This window comes from Sciurus carolinensis, chromosome 5 (genome assembly GCF_902686445.1).
Source record: "Sciurus carolinensis chromosome 5, mSciCar1.2, whole genome shotgun sequence".
Taxonomy (NCBI): Eukaryota; Metazoa; Chordata; class Mammalia; order Rodentia; family Sciuridae; genus Sciurus; species Sciurus carolinensis.
In genome coordinates, this window is record NC_062217.1 from 3108607 (window position 1) to 3134306 (window position 25700).

The following is a 25700-nucleotide window of genomic DNA, read 5'->3' on the forward strand; positions in this document are numbered from 1 at the left end:
TGCGCCCGGGGGCCCTGCACGTTCACTTTGAGTGTGGCGAGGAGGATGGGCACGCGGACAGGGGTCCTCAGGGCCTCTGCCTGGGTGGCCGGCTGACCGAGGGCAGGGTTGTGCAGCGGTTCACTACCTCTCCCTGCTCTGTCTGCTGGGTGCCTGCCTTGGTCACGTGTGGCTTCATGGGCGTCCCTGTTCCTGTCTTGGTCCCAATCCGCCAGCCAGGGCTCTCTTGGGACACCTCATTACCCTCATGTCCTCCCCAGTCACAGCAAAGGCTGAATGCCTCCCAGGGCACCTCTGCCCGGTCATCTGTGCCACTGCCTCACGCGTCTGAGACCTGAGCTGTCGTCCCTGAACCAGTGAGTGGCACTTGCCAAACGAATGTCATTCAACATCCAGTTTTTGCGAAAGGACCTCGCATCTTCCATCATAAGGTGAAGCACTGAATATTCTAAAATGGAAACCTTATGTGAACTACGGGTGGGGAGGTGCCAGCCTGTCAGTCATCGAGGCTGGTGGCATCCAGTAAGCACCTGACGGACTGGCCTTTTCCAGAGCTGAGAACTGGAGACCTCGGAGGGGGAGATTCCTTCAGGACCAAGTTCATATCTGCCTGACATTAAGTCTGGTGTCATCGGTACTGGGCAGACGGGCTGGCGAATAAAATGGCTTTATGATTCATATCCCAGAGCACTTGTGCAGAATGAAACGCAGCAATTAGACAGAGTGCTCCAAAGTGTCCCTGTGAGGGAATGTGGGAGGGACCCTGCTTCCCACACGATTTTAATACATGAGGTCACAGGCTACTTATATGTGCTCCTGGGCAGGCGTTTAGCTGAAGTGGGGACCAGCAAACATGTTTGTGAGACCCCAACCCTGTGCACATTTGGAGGATTTTATTATTTCAGAACAAGGCAGTTCAGAAGAAAAGCAAAAGAAAGAGCATTAATGGATGAAGAAAGCATTTTCCTTCTCATCTCTTATAATTGTCTTCATGTAAAAACTGAAGATATATAAACAGACTGTGGTACATCAAGGCAATGGATTATTACTCAGCAATAAAAAGAAATGAGCTTGGAGCCATGGAAAGACGGAGGGCACTAAATGCACGGCACTAAGGGGAAAGGCCAATCTGGAAAGGCTGTGTGCAGATGGCTCCAGTCGTACCACAGCCTGCGAAAGGCAAAGGGAGAGGTTGAAATGTGAGTCTCTGGGCGCCACCCACACCTTAGAACCAGGCCCCAGAGTGAGCCAAGGTGAACCCGGGCCTTTGGTTCACCATGCGTCAGCACTGCTCGCCGTGTAACCAGGGTGGCTCATCCATCCAAGGGGGCACAATAAGGATTGCTAGCGGTGGGGCTCAGGTTAGGGAATAGGTGGGGATTCTGTGTACTCTCCCCTTGATTTCCTTCTTTCTTTTCTCTTTCTTTCTTCCTCATTTATTCATTTTTGTAAACCAAAAACTATACTAAAAAGTACAGTCTGTGAGTTTTTAACAAAGTGAAGCTAGCTCTTGGCCACTTGGAATTTTCAGGGACCTGTTCTGTGCTCTCTGGGGACTCCTCCGGGCCCTGGGCTTCTGCCCATTTCCTGTTCTGCGTCTTGGTTCACAGTGCTGAGGGACTTCCCTGGAGACAGGGAAGTTGGCCCCCATGTTGCTCCCATGCCTCTCTCCCTGGGACCTGGGTACCAGGCCTGAGTCGAGCCCACTTCAGAGGTTTTGACCCTTATTCCACTCTGCTTTCCATGTCGTTCTTCTCAGCCATGGGAGTGCAGAACGTGTCCATTCCACTGCACCTGATGTTGGGTGGACCATGGCTTCTTCTTTCCTCAGGTGACTCCTGTGGAATGGGAGAGAACAAAGATGTTTAGCAGTAACCTTTTCCCACATCCACAGTGGGCCCCACAGCACTGCCAGGAGGCGCTCTGGAAAACACACCTGTGGGCAGCGGAGCCCTGCCACCCGTTACGGGCCAGGGTCTCTAACGGCCAGGGAAGATGATGCGAATGCATCCAGCCCTCCAGAGACTTGGTTAAAGGGATGAACCGCGAACAAGGTAAGGGCTATGCTTTGGAAGAGGTGTGGGAGGAGGGATTGAGGGTGGAGTCATAGTGGAAGCAGCAGGAGGAGCTGGCCAGCAAGCAGAGGGGGGAGAAGAGAAGCTTCGACAGTGCCCAGTGCGTGTCCGCTCTCCTGCAGCCCTCCAGGCCAGGTCCCTGTCCCCTATCCACCTGTTCCCCTGGTGGGACGTCAGGACAGTCCCTCGGCCTGCAGGTGAGGCTCCTTCCTTGCCCTGTGGTGGTACTTACCACAGGATCATTCACCCAGTGTTCTTTGGGTGCCATTTCCAAAGGCAGCAACGCTACAGAGGAGGATGCCCCTCAGCGTGGCACTCGATGCTTCTAACCAATTTGTCATATGACATCAGAGCCGGACGGGACCTCTGAAGCCCTCTGTGCCTGCTAAGGCTTGAGGACCAGAGTCTTCGGGGACCAAGTCCAGACAACGTTCCCTGCACTACCGTGACGTTTCTCCAAAGCAGGGCTGGGAGAGCAGAGACCTGGGAGCTACGTTCTCCTCTGGCATATGCCAGTCTTGTGGGTAGGCAAGGACCCAGGAGCATGAGAACTTACCGTGCCCAGGGCAGGGAAGCTGTTTTGGGGTAGGCTCACAAATGCTCAAGTGCGCACGTGGCCTGGCCGTCCTCGGGACACTGCCAGTCCCCCAGGTGAAGTGCCATGTGATATTTTCCACACTCCTGGGAAGACGTGGGTCCCTGGCGAGCAGGGCGCTGTTGGGGCTTTCTGAGTGTCTTACGAGTGTCCAGTTCATGCTAGGTGGTTGCAGCGTGTCCCGGGCACCTAGTAGACAGACGCTCTTCCCATGCCTCTGGGTGGGGCGGCTGCCAGCTCTGCTGATGGAGACGGGGTGACTGCTTCCTGTCGGGGTGACTGCGGAGGCCACTGAAACCGTCTCTAGGCAAAACGGAAGCAGAATAGGGCAATCAGGGCTCCACGTTTCCATCGGTTTTGTAGCTGTGAGGCGGGCGTGGGTGCCCGTGTGCCAGTCATGGTATTGCTATGGTGATGCTCGGGCTGGAGCGCCTCGCAGCGTGGACAGTGTTTTGTTGCTAGTGACCTTCGTAAAGGGCCCTGCTGTGTAGGAGAAAGGTGCTGGGTGGTGTCCGCTGGGCTGCTGGGCCTCTCCCCAGACCCTCGGTGGCAGAGGCTCCGGCCGGGGCATTTCTCCAGTTGCAGCCGTCAGGGGTCCAGAGCAACAGGGGCAGCACCCAAAGTAAGCGAGAACTCGCCTTGGAATGAGGAGGGGTGAGCTGAGGTGACAGGCCACTGTTCCAAGGGGGCTGCACACCAGAGAGAACGTTCTAGAGCAGAGCACATCTGCCAGTGGCCATGAGAGCAGCCAGCTGACTCCTGTCTCCCCGGCTCTGTGAGTCCTTCCCAAGTGCAGACCTGACACTGGAGAAGAGAGCCGGCGGGGACAGCTAAGCCTGGGGAATGTGGCATGGCGCTCCCGGGTGGGGACCTGCCCTCCGTCTCTTCGTCCTCTGAGGAGGGCGAGGGCACACGTGCTGTCACTTGGTGCTGGCTCAGGTCCACTTCCCAGAACGTATTCTTCCGCTTGCTCTGCTGTGGTGTCAGATGGTACCTCTATGACAAGGTCCACCCCGAGAGCACGCTGCACCCCAAAACCACACACAGAAAGGCCCACGGTGCCCCGTGCTGCGATCGTGTGCCACCTGCCGGCCCCTCTGCTATGAAGCCCTTGAGGGCGTCTTCAGCTCCCCTGGGGCAGGGCCCGCTGCCTTCTGCTTCCTGGGTGCTCGGTACACATTCTCTGAGGAGGCTCTGGAGGTGAGCAGCCGCGTGGGCACTCAGCAGGACGCGGGCACTGCAGCCTCCCCCGGGAAATGGGTCCCACGTAGGATGGTGGCTTTGCTTTCCCACTGTTGGGCTAATCTTCCCCAAACACGCTTCCTGTTTTCTCTTAAGTACCTCTTTCCCTCCATAATTATATTTTAAAAAGTGCTTCCTGTGCTTTGTGCTATTGATATGGGTTCTCTTAACCCTAAGAAGGAGCTGGCTTTTCAAGATTAACTTGCGGATGAGCCAGGCCTGCGCCCAAGCTGTGGAGCGTGCGCTGCTTGCACCTAGCCGCGGGGCGTTTGCCTGCTGTGCCTCTCAATCCCTCGTCTGCCACCAAGGGTGGGAGCGCAGGTTGATTTATTCACTCCGGAGCTAATCCAAGGAGAGCGCTGACTTTTTTGTGGTCTCTCATAATTTCAATAAAATGTTTGTTCAGTTCTGTTGGTTAGTCACAGATGACCCGACAAAAATGGATGTGTTATGCCACCAAGGAAAGTCGTCCCAGAACCCTAATGGCAGGAGAAAAAGCTGACCACACGAAGCCAGTAGTCAGCACAGTGCCAGAATCTCTTTACATTAAGATCCCAACGTGAAAAACGCAGGACGGTGGTTAGCTCTGCGTGGCAGGCCTACGAATGACCTCAATTCTCTTTTCTGTTTCTCTGGTTAGGGAGTTTTCCTGGGTGAACAGAGATTTCTTTGTAATAAGTGGGGAAATCCACTTTAAAAAGTCTGGGACATCTGGTAGAGCCTCACCCGCAGTTTTCTCCTTGTCCTCCACTATCGGGAGAGACAGAGGTCTTGGTGCACAGAAGCCAGAATATTCCTGTTCCTCTTCAGGGTCTCAGAAAGCTCCGCCACTGTGGCTGTGAAGGACAGGGACAGCTAAGCCACAGGACATGTGGCTTGGGAATCCTGAGGACAGGGACAGACAGGTGCCAGCAGCAATGGAACATGACGAGCCCTGATCAGGGAGAGCGGGGTTCCTGGAGGTAGGCGAGCAATCCGTGCTTCCCTGGGCCACTCGCACCCAGGTGAGCCGAGACCCCTCAAGGACGCCGTGGCAGACGCCTTGCTCACACAGGGCACAGAGCTGCCTCCTCAGGTGGGGGCCCCGTTCTCTCCCAGGTAATGGGCGCTGACCCAGGACTGAAGCTGGACTCTCTGTGAAACCCACCAGCACTGCACACACTTAAAAAGGAGCAAAGAGGCTCCCAAGTACCTGCTCTGTAGAGCCTGTGAGATAGACGGATGGCGTCTTCACCAGACCGTCAGGGAAACTGAGGCCGAGCCAGAGAGCCAGGGCTGCCACACGCACCTGCGCCCTTACCACATGGCACCCATGCCCAGGCCATGGCACGTGGCCTCGTACCAAGCAGGTGCTCCTGAGCTTCGCCTCTGCCTGCGCCACCAGGCCAGGAGCTCAGTGGGTCTCAAGACGCTCTTTCTCCTCGGGTGTCAGCTTCATCCGACCTCAGGTGAAATGCGGCATTCTTTCTGCCGCTAACTTCACACAGTCCTGTGAGCAAAACAAAGAGAGGTCACACATTCAGGGGATGGAAGATTATGAGAGAACTTAACTGGAACTGTCTCCAGTGGCCGCAGCCCCCGTCCCCAAACAGCACCAGAATGTTGGAGGAACGGAGTGTGGCCCAAGGCCTGGGAAGGGGGCTCCGTCCTCACTGGATCGCGCGTTGACCTCTGCATGGCTGCACCTGTCCCCCTTCCTGCTGGCAGAAGTGCAGATTAGCTGCTCATCTCCCTGGAATCCTCGGTTCCTCAAAGCCTTGGAAACAAGACTACAACGTGGCACGCGAATCCCTTCCTCCTTCACTTCCACACTAAAGTGTGCACAGGCCCGGGATGCCGAGCGCTCTCCCTGTGTAGGAAGGGGATGAGTCTATGAGAGGGCCACAGACCGAGCAGGCCAACAGGACAACCAGCCAGGGGAGCCAGTCGTGCCAGTCACTCATATCTTTGTACCAAAGTTCTTCAATTTATAGCCGCCATTAATGACTGGAAAGAGGATACACTGGAGTGTCAGAATTTCACATTTTTTAATTCTATGGTGTAAATAGAAAGTTCAGTCCCTAAGTTTGTGTGACTCTGTGTTCCTAGAGGCATAAGAATGATGTGAGCTGACTGCTGAGAATTGTTGAGCAACAGGACTAGAGAAGGACTGAAGATGATGTCAAAACCATTCTCTACAGTCTGGGGAGGAAAGGATCGATACGATTTTTTAACGTTTCATGGGCCTCAAGCTAGATCAGAGTGGAGACCCATCGTCCATAGAACAGCTCTGTCGCTGACTTGGAACGTGGATGGAAAGAATTTTGGTAAAAGAAGTCTCACAATGCTAATGAAAGTAAATAATTTGTGAAATTCTTACAGAGGTTGATTAATCAGCCACAAAATGAAAATCTAGAGAGTTGGAAAAGCTAATCATTTGGAGCATGCAAAGATGTAACTCTTCACATGTGGTTCACCAAGGGCCAGGGAAAGCACAGATGGACAATTAGTTTTTCCGACTGGTCACCCTAACTTTTACTTTCAGTGACTTATCTCATCAGAACCAAAGGCTTAGACAGTAAAAGTAAAGCTGCCCTATCAGAACTCTCCCCCAGGAGAGTGGGGTCCTTTATTGATTCCTGTGGTTAGTATTTCCCCATCGATTTAGTCCAGGGTGAGGGCTCAGAGTCTGAAATATTACAGAAGAATTTTCATAAGAAATGCAATCATATGCTCTATTATCCAGGCTCTGTGCCAGGTTTTTAATCTCATTATCACATCAGAGATATAATTTTTAATATTGCATATGCCCAGGATTTGGCTAGAAACACAACCTCTGGAATAATCTAGAATACACTGTAGTTAACTTCTTTGTCCTCAGGAGTGGGATGCATGTTGGATGATGGTGGGGGAAGTGGGGGGTTTGGACTAAATCACCCAGAGAACCTGGTTAGAACTACTCTCTAAATGGTGGGCATGGTGTTTGTTTCCATCACATCCACAAACAAGACCACGCTGAGAGAGGAGTCCTGGATTGCCGCTCCTGAGACTTGAACAGGCAAAGCAAGACACAGATGATGAAGTGTCTGGAACCGAGTCCCACTCTGTCCTGGAGATGAGAGGACCATTTGAAAGAGCGGGATGCCGACCCTGGTCTGTTCACATTTTGCAGAAAGACATGCATGTTTCCTTATCCTGACCAAACAACAGCATGTCCTCACCCACTGTGGGTTGAGAAGGTGGTTTCAGAAAACCTGATCTCTGACATTTTCTGCCTGTTCCACTCAAGCTCTTCATTTTTTGTCTCAACTGATGAAGCCATGGCCACATGTTATCAATCGGTCTCCCCACCCATGAGAGAGAGCTGTCCTTCCCACCCCAGGGTGTTGTCATAGTGAGGTCCATGGTCAGGGTACAGGGCTGGACCCGCCACCACCATCCCCAGCTGAAGACATCAAGGAGATGCATGGGGAGATGGAGAACGAGGAGAAGCTGGGGTGTCCACTGGAGCATCTTTAACCTAGAGGATCACAGCAGTCCGTCAGGGCCCTGACCTTTGGCCACCTCAAGGCATCACAACCCTGGTGCTCGCCTGGTAGTTTAGTTTTCAAATTATTTTTCATCAGCTGATCCTGTCCTCCAACAAATCTTAGGCGGGTCCCTGGCATTAGAAAACAGGTAGTTGGACGCAGGGAGAACTGCCCTGATTAGAGCAGGCGTGGGCTGGGGCCCAGGCGGATCATTCTAGACGATTCTAAGAGATTTCAGAGCCAGGTAGCAACCCGAAACAGTACTGGGATTGCCAAGGTGCTGTGCAGGGATCCAGCTCATTAAGCACAAGTGCCATTAGAGCCCAGTCCCTCTGAGACACAGGGCACTGTGCTTCTGGTGTGATGTGGCATTGTGGCAACAGGAAGCATCCCGTCAAGTTCGGGGGGATGGTGAAGATGCAGAGGGAGCTGCGGTTTGATTCTGAAAACTTCCCACTAAATGGTCACGTTGAAACACCTGGTGTCCAGGGATTCGCCTCTGTCCTTCCAGACGAGTTGCTCTGGTGAAGGGACACTTCATCCGAGAGCACCGGGAAACAGGCAGTTGGGTACATTTGTAGATAACAATACAAACCCATTCTTGGTTTTACGCTGTGCACCTCTTTTGAAGCCTGGGAACCCCAACAAATCCCTCCTGCACTTGCCTCCTTCCCGCCTCTTTCCGGGGGTACCTGGGAATTTCTCAGGGTCAAGAGACCAGCTCGGTGCCAACATGGTTCCCGGAGCGTCTCTCAGGGCAACACTGCCTGTGGGAATCTAAGCAAAGCCTCCCCCTCTCGAGGTCGGCAGGACCGTGTCAGGGCCTCTGGAGCAGAGGAAGCTGGCAGAGTGACCTTCCTCCTCCCACCCACTCTGCTGCTTCCCTCGGACACCAGTGACTGTGCAGGGGGCACTCGAGGGGCCATTTTTTAGACGACATAGGCTGGGCTCAATCTACGCTGAAGTGGAGAGGTGCGGATCCGCACATGCGCTGCAGTGGTGTGACTGTCCTGGTTTGATGCTGTAATGTCGTTTCGCAGCATGTAACCACTGAGGGCAGCTGGGTAGTGGGCTGGATCGGAAACCTCTTGGTATTTTTTTTGCAACTTTTTGTCAATCTCTAATTATGTCAAATTAAATCATGTTTTCATTGGGATTTGGTTTTTCTCTCTGCCTTCCTCCTGACCTGCCTCATCTCTGCAGCCTGGGGGCTGACAGGTGGCAGGAGACCTCAACCTGGAAGGGACACTGGAGCCCAAGGAGCTGCAGGACTCCTGCCTCCCCACCCTGTCTCCTCTGCCCATGCACATCGAGCACGTGGACGGGGTGCTCCTGATTTGCTCTGCTGCTTCTGGGGTTTTGCATTCAGTCTCCACATGTCAGCCAGACCTCTCACGACAGATTCTTTTAAACACAGATTATCTTGGAGGAGAAGTACACAGAGATTTCAAGTTTTGGAGTGCATGCATCCCAGGTAGGTCTCTGTGGCCACCACCAGAGGTAAACAGCTGCTCCTCTGTGGCTGCCCTTTGGCATGACGGGCAACAGATCCCCATCTGGGAATCTTCCTCCCCCAGTTTGTTTGGAGGTGTGGGAAATCTAGGTACTTTCCCCTCAGCAGGAAAGGTCTGTGCAAAGGGAATAACATCACAGGACAACAGAAAGACCCAACGAGAATTCCTCAAGTATTTTCCCAAATATTACTCCCTTAAAAATCACTGTTTACAGTGACCACATTTATTCTAAGGTTTATGCTTGTGGCACAAAATGTATGGATGCAGCTTTTTCCTTGGGATATGCAAATCATACATTGGAAATGGCAAAGCTGAATTGAAGCTTCTTCAATCCCGCCCCACTGAAGATGCTGCATTTTTGACCTGTTAGCAAAGCCCTGTGGCCTCTGACTGTGTCCACCTTCTAATGATTGTCAGGTCTGTTCTTTAAAAGTTCCAGTTGTTTAAAAAATTGCAAAACAATATTTTATAATCACCCAACACTGATTATAAATTGTGTTCAAATTTTTTCCAGGAATTTCAGAAACTTGTTATTAACGAATTGAAAGCAAGAGGAAATAGCTACTCCTGGTCTTTGAAGTCATTTGAAATTTAATTGACTGTTAGGCCACTGACCATCTTGGCACATGACCATTAATAATGAGAAACTCAACATTACATTAAGAATAGGAGCAGCGTAATTCATCAAAAACTACACACCACTTACACTGCTTTCCATGGAGATTTCTTAGGGAAAGTGCAGAACACACAGTTTTAAGTAATTTATGAGTTTTTAGTAGTGTTCCAGCTATTGAGTTCTGGCAATAATGAAAATGTTTGTTGACAAGAATGCTTAATTTTTTTGACTTGAGCCATGATTATACCTCGTCTCTTACTACAAAAATTTAGACTGCCATTAATGAAATCACTGGGGCAAAATTTCAAAAACAATTTGGTGATTCTGATAAACAGAAATATCTTCAAGTGTTTAAACCAGTTTAAACCATACTGCCTAACTGCCAAACTGCATCCATTTGTAAAATCATACAACTATTCTGAGAAATCTCAACTGATCCATATGGACTTAATTATTTAAATACCAATTTAACAATTAATTTTCAGACTTGAAAAAGCACCTCTGTCAGGTTAACCCTTCAATATGCTTGTGACAAAGAAATGTAGCCCCTGTTTTTTCATGATTTGATTTGAGAATGGCCCAGGCCCTGTCCCCCGAGGGTTTTGCACAGAGGACACTGAGTGGAGCAGGTCCACCTTCCTTCCTGCATCAGAGGCCAGTGGCTCTCCGCAGGAGGACCCACAATAAACTGAGCTCTCCCCCAGTGAACTTGCTGGCCTCATCACTCCACCCTCTGAACTTGGGTTTCAGCCTCGCCGGTCTAAAATGTCACGAAGGATTGTGGTTTTCAAGCCTCAAACGCACCTTCTGGTCAAATTCTTCCCCTCCAATCACTGCAATGTCAGATGAAAACCCCACGCCCAGCCCACGCCCAGTTTTATTTATTCCACAGACTTTTACCTACTGGGTCCTGTACAGAGATGGATTCTGGGTGTGGGCACAAGACATCCATGGGGTGCAGGGGGTGAACCCACTGCTGCTTTTCAGCGTGGCTCTGCGTTGATTTGTTGATTGCCGACTGCTCCGCATTAGCCACGGGAGGTGTATATTTTGGGAGAAGTTTGCCTTGCAGAAGTACAACAAAATAACGGCTTTAAACTTTTTCTCTGGCCACCACTCTATTATTTATCAAACGGTATTCTGAGCCTGAGCCTAAGAGCCTCCAAGATAACTAGCTGCAGGTCTTTCACGGGCTCTCCTTGTCTTCCTGCTTGAATGTTTAGGCATGGCCATATTGCCCACCAGCATTTCTGGGGAGATCCCGTCATGCGATTTATCACCCATAGGGTGTTTAACATCCCTGCTGAGAGAGCCGCAGCTTCCATGGTGAACGCTGGACAGACACAGGATGCCACTCCTTAAACTTGAACCAGACAGGTGCCAGCTGGGTTCTGATAGTGTCTGTGTTGTACATACACCCCCACCCTTCCATTCGAGTCCACCTCCCCAGGCTGGGCCACGCGGGTCCCGCCCGCGCCTGGGAAGCCTGGTCTGCCCCGACTTGGTGCTGGAGTGGGGACCCAGCAACTACAGACTTAAGTGAGCAAATACATGTATTGGATCCCACTCTTATTTGGGGTCACATTTTGCAGAAGAGAGCGATGTCTTTCCCATTCCACTCTATAATCTGTGCCTTCTGCATTACAATGATTTTCTAGAATATAAAGTCCACTCCTGCCCACATGATCACTATGACTGATGTTAAGTCATTTGAAGTTGCTGTGTTTCAATACATTTATGTAAATTCTGTTATTAAAGTACGTGCACATAAAATGTTTAAAAGAAGTGATTATTCCTAATTATGTGTTAACCACATTCTTTCTTTATTCACTCGAATACATTTATTTCAAATAGTCCACAAGAGACAAGATCCCTACAGGAACCCACTTTACTCTGGCAATACTTTAATGTGATACGATTTTGCAGATACTAAAATGTTCTTCTTTTTCCAAGTTTTATTTCCTATTTGAAATTTGACCAGATTATTTACTGATACCCTGTGTAAGGAGCTACAGGGATTTTCTTAGCAATGTTTTTAATGACAGAAATAACAGCTCAATGATGCTGAACTTGAAAAGTAAATAAATGCTTCAAGAAAGCGTCTTGGGAGGCATGACGATTTGATGTAGCCTTAGTAAGGACCCAGAGAATGCGTGCTACCCCAATTTCAAGTATTACAATTGCAGAAGCAAACAATAACATAAAAGCCCAGAAGCAGCCCTCTGCATCTCATCACGAACACGAGGGCTACATACTTTTGAAAACTTTTCAATAGCTCCACGTTTTTCCTATCATTTTTATTAATAAATTCAACCAAATGTTTTACTTTTGACCAAAATAAAATATTCCAAGTTGATGGCTCAACATTTGTTTTGTATTATTTTTGTCACAGACATGTTTAGTTGCTACATCTAATTTATGGCTCGTGACATCATTTTGAACACAAATAAAGATGAGTAATTTCTTTAAGGGAGCATGTTTTCTGAGACCTTGGATTCTGAGAACAAGTTTGGAAGGAGTTGTTACAGCTATTAGTCAATCAACAGTACTGAAGGGCAACCACGCTACAGGTAATCAGTGTGTCAGGGGACACGGAAGACACGGGTGTGTGTTCTAATGTGGGGCACGTACTGTGAAGAGCAGATCCGATGGCAAGTTGAAAGTGACTGATGTTATCAGAAATGAAGAAGGAGGGGTAAACTAAGGGACCGAGGACACGTGACCCACGCCTGGAGGAGCCTGTAGGGGAGGGTGCCGTGGGAAAGTCCCCGGGCACGTGTGGGACGCACAGCAGCCACGAGGGGCAGAGAACCAGGAGTGAGGGTGGACATGTGCTGTTGGTCCTTGAAGGCGCTGGAAAGCCCTGGACTTCCCCTGAAGAGATGGGGAGCCACGTGTTGTCTAGAAATTACTCTATGCAGAAGGAACAGAAAGCACAACCCACCTGTGGGAGGTTGAATATGTTCCCCCAAAACAACACTTGACCCCGATCCCCGGGACTCGCAGTGTGACTTACTTGGAAACGGGACCTTGGCAGAAGTTGTCGGGTTAGGATGAGCTCATTAGGTGGGCCTTATCCTTCTGACTGGTGTCCCTGTAGGAAGAGGCAAAGACGCACGGGGGGTGCCCAGAGAAAACAGAGCTGGACACTGGAGGGCTGCACCCATGAGGCGAGGACCGGAGCCACCGCGGAAGCCAGAAGCGGCCCCGGCTCCCTGCAACTGTCGAGGTCAGAGGGCACGAGAATACTCCTCCTTAATTTTAACCTGCCCAGTTTGTGGCAGGCTACCTCAGGATTGTGAGAAGGGCCATCAAGGCACAGAGTGAGGAGCAGGGATGAGTGACGGGGACAAGGAGAGGGAGGGCAGGATCACGGAAGTTCTGCAAGGTGCTGCAGAGTCCACGGACGTCCGGAACAGACCCTGTGGTCTCAGCACACGGCCTCAGCCATACTCCAGTGGGGGTCTGCAGGTGGGGCAGGGCTGGGCGCACGCACAGTGCTCGCAGCTAGTTGGCTGCAGAGTTCAAGCTGGGAAGGGAGGGAAGCCAGGGCTGGGGAGGAACGAGAAACCACCAAGAACGGGAGAAGCACTGCTGTGTGTCCAGCAAAGGCAGGTTCCCGGCCAGTGCCCAGCAGTCGCTCACGGGCGACTTCTGTCCAGGGGATCACTCTCTGGTTTCATGCAGCGCCCAGGCTCTGTTGCTCTGGGCTTAATGCTGTGGAAGAACGTACATTTTTAGAGCAGGAAGGAGCCTTAGCAAGCCTCCAGCCAGAACCCACCTCTTTTTGATGAGGAAATACGTTGGGTGAGTCACTGTGCATATCACACAGCATGTCACGGTGCAGAAACGAAACTTGGGCAGCCAGTGGCTGTCTGGTGTTGCCCCCTCATCCCCTCTTCGTTTGAATGGAGATCGGTCATGGCCTTGGGTCTCAATAGCGACACATTCTATGAATGTGGGGCCAACAACAGGGAGGGACGAGAGGGAGAGGGAGCGGAGGGGAAGACACATGCCTTGGGCTAGGCGTTGATGCTTATGTCAAATTGTGCATTTAATCGTAGCACGGGGAACCGATGGGACAATTTCAGCGTGCGCACGCACCCTGGTCTGTCTCTTCTCTTCCCTCTTCTTTACCCTTCTGTTCCTGTGTACTCACAAGTGTGACTGTGACTGTCTGACTCTCAGCAGTGAACACCTGGGAATCCAGGGAGAGATCCGGCCCTGCACAGGCCCCGGGCACACCACCACTGCTACCCCGGAGCTTGTAGGGAAGCAGGCCAGGTGTGGACTCATTGGTTCACAGTTCAGGAGTAAACACAGGTCCTTCCAACCGGAAGCTGTCCGGGGTCACCTGTAACTTAGGTGGCTTAAACAGCCATCAGCACAAACCTGATAGAAGCAACTCTGAAATGCAGTTCTGTTAAGGTGTCCGTGTTTCTTTTAAAGATTATTTAGGACAGTTTGCTTATACAGCTCATTTCAGAAATCAAGTGATATTAGAATAAAAGTAACCATGCCATTATATCCATGTTCAGTTTAAACCTATTCTCCTTTCACACTAAGGTACGAAACAAACTGTTACACTTTTCTTATGTCTTTGAAGGATAAGGCCAAGGCAGAGGTGTCCGGCAAGGCGAGTGTGGTGATTGGCATGAAGGTGGCATGCCAGATGCTTGGTGATCATTACGGACAACACATTTCACTGGGGCTTAAAGGAAAATATTGGTCATAAAAGGGAAAATCTGCACTACTGGACCTATCCAATGTACCATTTTATGTTTCAGTAAGCTATTTTGGAGGGATTAGGCATTTGCAGCATGGCTGGGCTTGTTATTGGCCTTCAATACACTAATCCTTCGTGCAATTTATCAACTTTATAAGATTAGTAGAACCTTAATACTTCCATTTCCTTCTGCTCAGGTACTCAGAGCAACGGGCACTATGAAGCAAAGATCAAGGAAAAGGTGGGGCCGCATACCTGCCCCACTGGGGACAGCAGGACTCCTGCGAAACCTGGGACTACTTCTGCCTTGACCTCCTCTACTCCTGCCACTCCTGCCCCGGCTGCTCCTACCGAGCCCGTCCACTCACCGCCCCCCAACTGTGGACGGACAGCATGGCTCTGACCCTCCTCTTTCCACTGAGAGCATTCCCCTTTCATCCCATGTGACTGCTAGCTGACACCTCTGGGACCCACCTGACCTAGCCACAGAAGGAACACGCGTCTGTCACCCTGATGTCCCACCTGCCCTCTCCAGGGTCAGGTGCTCAAAGGTAGAGACAAGTCCCAAGCGGAACGATGGGAGTCGTCCCATCAAAACTGACCAGCAGCTACGGACAGAAAGAGGGGGCTGGTAGCTTTGGCTTGCCGGCTGCAAAGATGTCGGGTGCTTGCCAACAGCCACTTCCCCTCATGTGGTGTGGTCTGCAACCGGAGACCATGAAGCCCACAGAAGAACGGACTAGAAACGGCGAGAAATGAGGAGGAAGGCAGAGGCGGCAAGGAGGGGCGGAGCAGGCGACATTGGCACTTAGGCCCCAGATCTAGGCGCACACTGGGTCCACTCCAGGGCTGAGCTTGGGGCCCTCAGGCAGGAAGTCACACTGGGTCCACTCCAGGGTTGAGCTCGGGGCCCTCGGGTGGGAAGTCCTCCTGCCTCAGCACCTGCACCCCACACTAGAAGTCCTGCGCCACCTGAAACAAAGCCCAGTCTCTCCCCCTGTTGAAGATCTGTCTTCTTCCCAGGTCAGGACCCCCTGCAGCTCCTGGTGCCAGCAGTGAGGCAGGGGGCCTGGGGCCTGTCCCTCCTCTCTTGCTGTGCCAGCGGGTCCCACTGCACCTGGCTCTCCAGAGGAGGAGAGAAGTTCCTTCGAACACACTTTAGTAGCTCAGCTGTTTATTCCTTCTGTTAAGCAAATGTCTGGGCACTCTCGGTGTCCCTGGGGGGAGATCCTCAGGGTCCTGAAGCCAGCTGGGACTACACTTCATCTATGCCTCACTTTTCCCACAGCCCTCTTGGAAGAAGACCTTGCACAGGCTCCGGGCCCTGCCACAATGACCATCCGGTCAGTGGGAAAGCTTGATGTCTTTCCTCATCCTCTGCCCAGGCTAGGACAATTGGTTTCTCCCACTGCTGCCCTTTCTTGCACTGGGCCTGTGCTTGCTCCAGGCTTTCTGCTCTCCTGTGTCTCCTAGTTAGTCAGTTGATGGACATTCCTTTGTTCAAAAGTGGACACCAAGACCTCCCCCCAGGAACTTAGCTGCATGATTGAACCCAAGGGCACTGAACTACTGAGCCACATCCCCAGTCTTTTTCATTTTTTATTTTGAGAAAGGGTCTTGCTAAGTTGCTCAGAGCCTTGCTAAGTTGCTGAGGCTAACCTTGAACTTGCGACCCTCCTGCCTCTGCCTCCTGAGCTGCTGGGATTACAGGCATGCACCATGGAGCCCAGCTGAAGTCTCTGTCTTGTAGGTACAGTTGGTTCTCCATGTTGGTTCTACAGATGTGGAACCCAACTCAGAATAAAAAGACATCAGAAAAGTTTACAACTATACAGAATATAAACAGGTCTTTTTCATCATTCCCTAAACAGTAGACAACTTTACTCACCCCTTACCTTGTACTAGGTATTGTAAGTAACCTGGAGATGATTTAAAGGATGCAGGGGTGGTTAGGCTCCTGGCAAACACCAGGCAGTTCACCAGGGAACTCAAGCATCCCTGGAGTTTGGTATCTGCAGGACTGGGGAGGGGATCCTGGGACTCAGGTCCCATGGATTCTTAGCCTATGCTGCTCTGTGCTTCTCACAGGCACCCACCGATCTGGGAGAACAAATTTCGCATACTCCAAAGAAGCCTGCCGCTCCCTTCCAGGGAAGCCACCTCAGTGATCCAGCTCCTCCATTGCTCCTCTTAAGTTACCCACTGGTGGGCAATGGGCCAAAGGTCCCAGAGGTGGTCTTGGCCACTCTTGGCGAGTCCTGTGGGTCTTCCGCTAGTGAGGAGGAGATTCCTGCCCCACTATCCTCAGGTTTGAAGCTTCAACGGAGTCTCCAAGGCACGATGGACTTCCACTGGTTTCAGCTCAGGCTGTGTGGGCTGCAGTAGGGGGTCCCGACACACACCCCCGTTGCTCGTGCAGCCCTAAGGCCTTCGGGTCTGTTTCTTGTAGAAGCTTGCTTCTCCCCTGTAAACGCTAGGGTTATTACTATGGTGTTTTAATTCCATAGCTGCTGATTGAGCCCTGGGGCACTTAGGCACTGAGCCACATCCCCCGCCCTTTTTATTTTTTATTTTGGACAGGGTGCCATCCATTCGGAATCTCCTAGGAATTTCCCTCTGCTTACACAGAGGTCCTATATTTTCTTCACCTGCTCCCGGCAACAAATGGCTGTGAGCGCATGCGTAAATTCATCCACGAAGGTGTCAACATGCCCCCTCCTCCTAATGTGCTCAGGCCAGTGATCTTCCACGTGAAAGTTCATGTCCAATTCTCACCTTGAGCAGTAAACAGACCACTTTCCTCCCCACACAGAAAAGTGCGCATCTGTCTCCACAGAGATGTAACATGAGCGGTGAGCTCCACCAAATGACCAGAAGACAATGACAGCCCTCAAGGAAAGGGGAATGAGCTTCTGCCAGCTTGGGCACAGCGAGAGGAAAATAGGAGCCTTCTCAGGGACAAATCAACAGAACAGACACTACAGGAAGAAGATGCAACGTGCAGTGAACAGACACAGAGCTCACACATTTGTAAGGGCGACCAGACCAGTAAGGTGAACTGAATTAGGCTCCCCAGGAGACCCGTGCACCCTTGTCTCAGCCGTAGTCCCCTCTCTCCCCAGAGAAACCACTACTCTTGTATTACTTGCTTCCTGTGTTTTAAAAAATGCTGGCAGTTAAACTTGATGTGTTTTATGTCTCCATGTCACCCAGTGGCCTTCATTTTCTTGCAGTCCATCCTCAAGGAACACAGAATCTGTCCTGTTAGTTTTCCCAAGTGAGAACGTGCTGAGTCCCACTGCACATGGCGCTTCTCCTGTGTCTTCCCTGTGCAGCAGGATGCAGAGGTTTGATCAGATCTGGATCTAATTCCGATGGCAAGATGACAGGTGGCACCATGCTCTATCATCAGGAGGCACACAGTGTCTGGGTTTTGCTCCATTTTGACAGAAACATTCATTGGTGCTCAAAGCCTAGATCCATCAGGTCATCTGGGACTAGAAAGCACTTATTCTTCTGTTTTGTTTTCTTTTGCTTCCAGTGGTGCTGGGGATGGACCCCAGAGCCTTGTGCATACTAGAGAAGTGCTGTACCACTAGGCTACATCCCCATCCTTAGAAAATATTTCCATTCTAATTCTACCATCATCATGGTTCAGATCTGGAATTTCCCCAACACTGCAGCCATGTTCAGAGGTAAAATGATTGGCTCACAAAGGCTCTGACCCCATCAGTGGATCGATCCATTTGATAGACTAATAATTTGAGCGAACTGCTGAGGGGTAACTATAGCGGTTGGGTCACAGGTGGAGGAGGGAAGTCACTGGGGGCATGCTCTTGGGGGCTGAACCTACCCTTGGCCCCTGTGCTCACTTACTCTCTGCTTCCCAGCTGCTATGAGCTGACAGCTTTCCTCCTGCTCGCCTCTGCCACAGTACGTCTACCTTGGAACCAGGCAGCCAGACTGAACCTCTGAAACCATGAGCCATAATCCTCTTCCATGTTGTTCTTATAAGGTATTTTGGTTACAGCAATGGAAAACTAACTAACACAGTCATTTTGTTTGCATTTATTAGTTGGGATAAACTTGCAAGGAGACCTCTCATCAAATGTTTTGAAATTCCACGGTGCAGTTGATGGAGGATAAGCAGTGCTTGGTTCTTTCCCCTATTTACTCGCCATCCTTAGAAACTGATTGTTGTTTAAAATCATCATTATGAACCCCAGTACCTAAGCCCACGTGATGTGCAGCAGTCTTGGCTATTCCCACGCCTACTGAAAGGAACGTCTTCCGTGAGAGCCTTCATCCACGCATGGGAAGTAATGACTGGCAGGACACCATGAGGAGCCTTCACACCCTGACGGTGGGCCCCGGGGTCCAGGACCGTGATCCCTACAGCAGACGAGAGGACAGCACACTTAGGGATGGGTCAGAGGCCTCTGAGTTGTGGGAACGTTAGCAACAACAGTTGGGCTCAGTCAGGGAGGAGGGAAGAGCGTTCAAAACTTTTACTCTGGGCCAAGATTCTGATGCTGCTAGAGTCCCTTCCTTGGCGTATGTGCTGTTATGGCTGGATCTGGAGTGTCCCCGGAGGCCCACGTGGTGAGCTCATTCCTGATGCAGCAGCCTTCAGAGGTAAGGGCTTCAGGAAGTGACAGATGGTGAGAGCTCTGATCTCATCTGATTAATTCATTAATTGATACTAACTTGATGACATTATTGGGAGGTGGTTCTAGTTGGAGAAAGTATGTCCCTGGGGTCGTGCACTGGAAGGGTATGTCTAGTCCTTCCCTGGCTCTGTCTCTCTCTGTCTCTGGCTCTCTGTATGCGTCCCACCTACCACGAGCTGAGCATCTCTGCCCCACCATGTCCTTGCCACCATGAATGCTCTGCGTCACCTCAGGTCCATAGCAGTGGAGTCAGCCAACCATGGACTGCAACCTTGGAAACTGTGAGCCAAAGTAAACCTTTCCTCCTCTGTCATTTTTGTCCTCCCTCAGGAATCTTGTCACAGTTAGCAATGCGATTCCAGTGTAAAGGGACGGGGTTCCTTCTTTCTGATTCTTGTCTCAGCCACTCCTTGGTCCACACTGCTGCTCCTCTCAAGCCACAGCTCCCTCTGGGCTGCAGGAAGAAATTGCTCTGCCAAATTGCTTGGGGCAGGATACGCAGCAGCCACCCTGAGGATCCACAAAGAGCATGAGCCTAAGGACACTTACACCTGGGCCAATTTTTCAGGGAAATCCGAAGCTGGCACTTCCAGGAAGCTTCTTAGCCCAACTGCACTGGAAAGCCTCACCCGGTGCCAGAGGTTGGCAGCAGGGACACAGTGGGGGTCCTTCCATGGCCATTTGTGGTCAGACAGAAGATACTGGACATGATTTCCACCCAGAGGGTGTTTCACGGGGTGACAGGAAGGATCCACACAAGCTCCAACCATCTGCAGGGCCTGGGGCAGCTGCTTTCTGGGGACCCCCTGTGGATTCTGGTTCTTGCTCTGTAGGGGCTAGAGCACTGGTCATTCTCAGACATTCAGGGCACCCCTAGCCTGGCCAGCAACTGCTCCTTCCAGTCTTCCCTTGTGGTGACCTCACACAGAGTCTGAATAGGCCCTGGAGGCTGAGCTGGACCAGCCTGAGGTCTTGGGACACAGTGAAATCATGATACACGCAGCCAACACAATGGTGTCTTCTCCCATCCATTTTATTGTGTGATTCCCGAGGGCAGGAACCATGGGCATGCTTCACTGCCACCCAACCCCAGGGCATGGTGCATCACACACAGAAGCCCAACCTCACACTCTTTGCTTAGCAAATTATAGATGTTTTAGAAAAAAACAAGCCATTGGCAGTATTTCCTAACTAGCTGACTGTGTGGGTTCTGAGCCCATCCGGCTGCTGCCCACACCATGTGGCTTCAGGAGGATGTCCAGAAGGCGGCCTGCAAAGTCCAGCTCCCTGGCCCCAAACCCTCGCTCTGCTATCCATTTGCTATGAGTTTTTAGCCTTTAGCTGAATGCTTCTCTGTGTCTACCTCATGATCTAGAAGGCAGCAATGCAGACATATTGAGACCGGTTCCTCACATACTTTCCATTTTCTTTACTCAATTTTATGTCCAGGAGGGAAGAGGACATGTCTCCTCTCTGTTGGTCCTCAAGAGCCAGGCTTCCTACACACAGTATGGGCTCAGCACAAGTGTGTTGGACCGACAGAGCTGTACACCCGACCTGGGAAGTCCGCACGTGCTGGGTGTGCTGTGGGTGTGGCGGCCTGAGGGCTGGGACACTGATGCACGACTCACTGGGGTGGTCTTCCAGTCACACGGGAGGCTGCCCTGCCCACACGCGGAGCATGATGGGTCCTGTGTCAGGCCAACAGACCGTGAGTGGTCCTGATGCACACAGCCCTGGTCGAAGCTCTGAGTGCTACACCATCCTCACTGCCCTCTGCTCTGCTGGTGGAGGGAGGAGCACCCAGAGGCCCCTGGATCTGCTCTGGGAGTGATTATGTGGAGCTCTGCCCCCACCAACCTGAAGGCAGGTTCATCATATTAGCCAACTTTTCATTACCATGACAAAACACCCAAGGCAAGCTAACTTACTAACAAAGAGGTCTATTTAGCTCACCGCTTTGGAGGCTGGAACTAAACAGCATGTTCCAGACTCTGCCGGGCCCCCTTGGCTGCATCACACCTTGGCAGGAGCACCTGTGCATCTCTCTGGGTGGTCTTTCTCCCTCTCCCTACCAAGCCACCAGGATTCAACCAGGGGGATCCACCCCAAAGGCCTTGTCTAATGTAATCACTTCCTAAAGGTGCCACATCTAAACCCCATAGTGGAACAACGTTTCCACCCTCATAATACCTTTAACATAAGACTTCAGGGATTTCTCCTGGACGAGCTCAGGGGGACAAACCCCAGTCCCACCAGAGCATGGACTGGCATACATCTGTGAGCAGCCCTTACGACCTGGTAACCATCAGTCACCAGGGCAGGACAGAGCCCATTCTAACATACCTCCAAGAGAACACGCATGTGCGCCCAGTCAAGTACACAGGACCCACGATAAGCAGGCGAGGAAACAGAACACCCTGCTTTCTGACTTGCTCAGGGTGAGCGCCTGGTCCAGCGGCAAGAATCCAGGCCCAGTGTGGAGCAGTGTCCTCCACCCACGTGCGTCTCCTCCCCAGTATCCAGCCTCGTGCTGCTGTTCCTTCTACCACGATGGACTCCTCCTTCCCTGTCCCACGTGGGCCCCAGGTCCTCACGTGGGCGTCCTCGGAGCGTCCCTGGGACTGTGTTCTAATCCATGAAGCCCTGGCGCAGGGCTCTGAGCTCCCACCGCTATCTGATGCCCCTCCTGAAGCAGATACGTGACCACCGTCCCCTCCTCTGCGTCCCCACAGATGGAAGCGGTGAGGTCAGGGCGCGCCAGCCTTGCTCCTCGGAGGCCCGCGGATGAACGCGGGAATACGGCCGCTGCTCTGGGTCCAGGTCGGCACCGCCCTGCACAGAGCGCTCCCATGAGAGGATGTTGCGGTGCCCTGATGAAGATGAGGAGCGCCAGGCCAGAGTCACAGCCTCACCCTGAGTGACGGAGCCAGGGAAAGTGCAGACGGGACCTGGACCTCGGTCTCTGAACGCTGTGTTCTCATCACCCCTGGCTGCTCCGCCCGCGATGCCCAGGGCATTAGGGCAGATGGCCGCACTGCCTTGTGGGAGTAGGGCTCCGCAGCCTGCTTCCAGGGCTGAGGTACCCAAACCTGCCTACGTGAGCTTCAGGCAGGTCCGGCCAGTCACTCCGAGCATGCTGCTTCTCCCTCCTCGCGACAGTCGTGGCTCGTTTCTGCAGCTCGTGATGTTGCAACTGATCAGACTCTGCCTTAACCCGCTGCATGCGCTCTTCCGGTCCACACGGCATGTGTCCTCCAAGAGCCTCTAAGTGGGGCGCTGCCTACTTGCATCCTGTCTCCAGTGCGGGAAAGTGCTGCCAGGCCAGCGCTGGCTACGAATCTCTCTGAGCCACAGGGAGGGTGCCCCAACCACAGTCCCAATGCACATTTAAGTACTTCCCTCAAGAGAACAGAAGCCGGCCCTCCTCACCTTCTCCAGACCACGAAACACTTTGGGATCAAAGAGGAGCTCAGCCCCAGAAGGGACCAGAGGTTCCCTGGCCTGAGGATGTCAGGTGCTCGGGAGCTGTGGGCAGCAGAGTCCTCCCCTGGGGAGGCCTGAACTCTGTCAAGGAGGTGCTGGTGGCCACGCTGATGTCCTCCAGAGGCAGGAGTGCCAGCTACCCTCCCTCGTGGGCTCTGGTGGGCTGCACAAAGCCCTGGAGCCCGTCCTGGTTCCACAGCACAGTCCTGCACTCGCAGCACGAGGTCGCCCTGAGGCAGGTGGGCACTTGCCTTCAGCAGCCTCCCGAGCCCTGCAGGATCAAGGGACCCAGCCCTCCGTGGCCTGTGCCCCTTCCAGGCATACCACCAGGGGTCCACCCAGGGACCTACAATCTGCATCTCTAAAGGGTCAGGCCGTGACGACTTTGGCACTTGTGGACCAGACAGCTCTCGTCAATCCCTGAATAGATGGGTTGGTCCAAGAGTTGAGCTCAAGCTTTTCTGACTCTAAATCCTGCCAGATTTTCTCCCAGGGACCCCAATAAAACAGCAACTGCAGAACCTTCCTGGGTCTACGTACGCCAGGCACTGTCTTGGGCATCCTTCAAAGAATCGGCTTATGGGATCCTCACAGACCAGGAACTTTGCTGATGTGATCCTGCCTTTCAGGTAGGGGTTGCTTTCATTTCCCTTTTGGGAATAAGGAAATGGAAGCACAGGAAGTTTAAGCAACTTTCCTGAGGGTACAGGGCTCACCTGCTGGTGGTGGGGCTGGGATTTGAAACTAGGCAGAGGGTCTCAGGAGTCTGGGCTCTTGACTGCTAAGCTACAGCACAGAAGAGACCATGATGAAAGCTCTTATGTAATCGAGTGCTAAATTGGGTGACCCAGACCCAAGTGACTGAGTAGGAAAGGCCGCACGGCTCAGAACCATCAAAGCAGGCCCTGACTGGGCCGAGCGGTTGCTAGAGCTGACTCCTGTTGGGAGGGCAGGGGAGGACAGCTCTGCGGAGGACGCATCTACTCGTGTCCAGACACGTCTGTCCCACCTACAACCAAAATTTATGGAGCACTTAAGAGTGTGCCTTACTCCATTAAGCACTTTCATTTCCCTAAAAGACAAATCAATCCGTTTTACAACAGAGATAATCAGAGAACATGAGAGAACACCAGGGCCCTAAGACACCTGGAGGGCTCCAGCTGCTCCCCTTCAGGAAGGCGGCATCTCAGTGTCCGGCTGGCTTCTGCGACATGGCTGTGCATGCCATGCTTCTGTTGGCTGGGTGGCTGGCCAGCAAGACTTTGTCTTGCCCAGATGTCTGACAACCCAGTGTGATCTGACCTGAACCACAAAAGGAGTCTGTGGCCATGAGCTGATGTGCCCAGCGGCTGCAGCAGAGCCAGAGGCTGGGCCACCTGGCTCCAAGTCTCACCCGCGTCCCTGGCTCCACCGTGACCCTCCCAGCCCCACAGTGGCCTGGTACTGTACACCTGCAGCACCTGCACGGGGCTGAACAGAGAGTAGCAGGGAACAGGGCACACCTCCATCGCAGCCCAGGGCACACTCGCTCCAACCAACTCATGCAGTACTGCTCCATCCCAGCTGGCACAGGAGCGGACGGGCAGGTCCAGGTTACAGACGGTCCCTGAGCTTGGATGGAGTCAACTTCTCCAGGACAACACAGACTGCGTGCGAACAGGCCATTTTGAATCCTGTCGCCCAGTTTAGCCTTGAACGATCAATACGGTTTTATTGTGGCTGCAGAGCCGTTCCCTAGAGGCAGAAGTCAGGCACTCTCACTAAAAGGGAAAGGGTGCTGGTGTCCTGGAAACAAAGTTCACCTACTCTTTTCAGTAGTCCTGGGCCAGCACCTTACCCTCAGTTTGTTTCAATTTAAAACAAGCATGTCAAATAACTCAGAAGATTGACGTGCTGCATGTTCAAGCGCTAAAAGCGAGGTGGCATTCTGTTCTCACCTTGAACAGTAGGCAGTCCCTGCCATGGCCCCCACCCCGTTCCTCCAGTCCAGTCCTCCAGAACTGTGGGGGACCCCTCCCTTGGGAGTAGGAATCCCTGGGGTGGAGGTGATGTTCCCAGGAGACCCTGTGCTTCGTCCTTTCAGAACGTATCTAAAGACAGCAATACCTACTCATGGAGGGGCTCAGGGGTGGCGCCATGGTGGGTGTGCATGCCTAGAAAGGCACAAAGCAGGATGGAATGCATACACATCCCCTCCCGGAACGGGACAGAGCCTGGGGTGGGAGAAGCAGAGCAGCACCCCCACACCGTGAGAGCTGAAGGGCAGCGAGGAAGGCCTGGGATCTAGATTCACACCTGGGCAGCTGCAGCCTCAGGAAGCTAGCCGCTAGGAACAGGAGGTAAGTGGCTGTCTGCACAGCACTTTGGCCTGACCTAGCCAGAGCAGATTTGGAGCTCCATTGTGCCTTGCACTGATCCAACCAGACACTTTTTCTTCCAAAACCCAGAGAAGACCAGGGAGTGCAGAAAGAGCTGGTCCAAATTGGAAAAGTCCAGACTAAATTCCTGAGAGGTAAAAGGGAATGGCAGAAGGGAAGAAAGAAGGCAAAGAAGGAAAGGGGTGTGTCCATGTGGATAAGGGGCTGGGGCTGTCAGAGAGCTGGGAGTTCAGGATGGGAAGAGAAGTTGGGGGGAAGCAGAAAAGGCTACAGGGTGGAGAAGGAGAGGTTTGGAGAAGGTGGCCACTCAACACTGCTGCTGCAGGTCAGCAAGTAGGTTGCTTTTAATGTTCTTTGACAGATGCAGGAAAATGTAACAGTTATTTTCATATCTTTGGTTAGTAAACTGCTTTCTTTGAATGCTAGCCCTGTGTCTTTCAAGATTGATGACAGCCTATTAATATGTGTTGAAATAAAGTAAGTATTGTTTTAAATAAATAAGATGGATAAGAAAAGAATATACCAAAGCACACAATAAGGAAAAGAGCTGCTTCAGGAGACTTGCTCCTGCTGAGCGCACCATGTTTTTCTCCGGGATCTTGGTCACGAGCTCTCAAAGTCTCTCCACTCTGCTATGTGGCACTGCCATATGTATTTGTAGTGCCTGAACATTGAGGTAATGTGCACAGAATTCCAGTACAATGCCTAGCATGTGCCAGCCCAGAAATCAGTCGATAACATCCTTTGCCATGCAGAAATGGTATAGTGGAGGTTTAGATATAAGGGTCCCTACCCAAGCTCACGTGAGAGACAATGCAGGACCACTCCAAGGGCAAAGGACTAGATTCAGGGGTATAACTTAGTCAGTGGATTAATCCACTGATATGGA

General features: G+C 52.0%; 1 long non-coding RNA gene across 2 annotated transcripts in view; it reads right to left on the reverse strand.

Annotated features, from left to right (window-relative positions):
• Positions 1 to 896: 896 nt before the first annotated feature.
• The window catches only part of LOC124985434 (uncharacterized), a 40431-nt gene continuing 15627 nt past the window's right edge, over positions 897 to 25700 (reverse strand). The window contains exons 2-4 of one of the 2 annotated variants that reach the window (XR_007108861.1): positions 5105 to 5401; positions 2632 to 4748; positions 897 to 1838 (exon numbers count right to left, since the gene is read on the reverse strand). This is a non-coding gene — a long non-coding RNA (uncharacterized LOC124985434). Of the gene's footprint in view, positions 1839 to 2631; positions 5402 to 25700 lie in introns of both variants that reach the window. The other variant, XR_007108860.1, reaches the window with a different exon arrangement.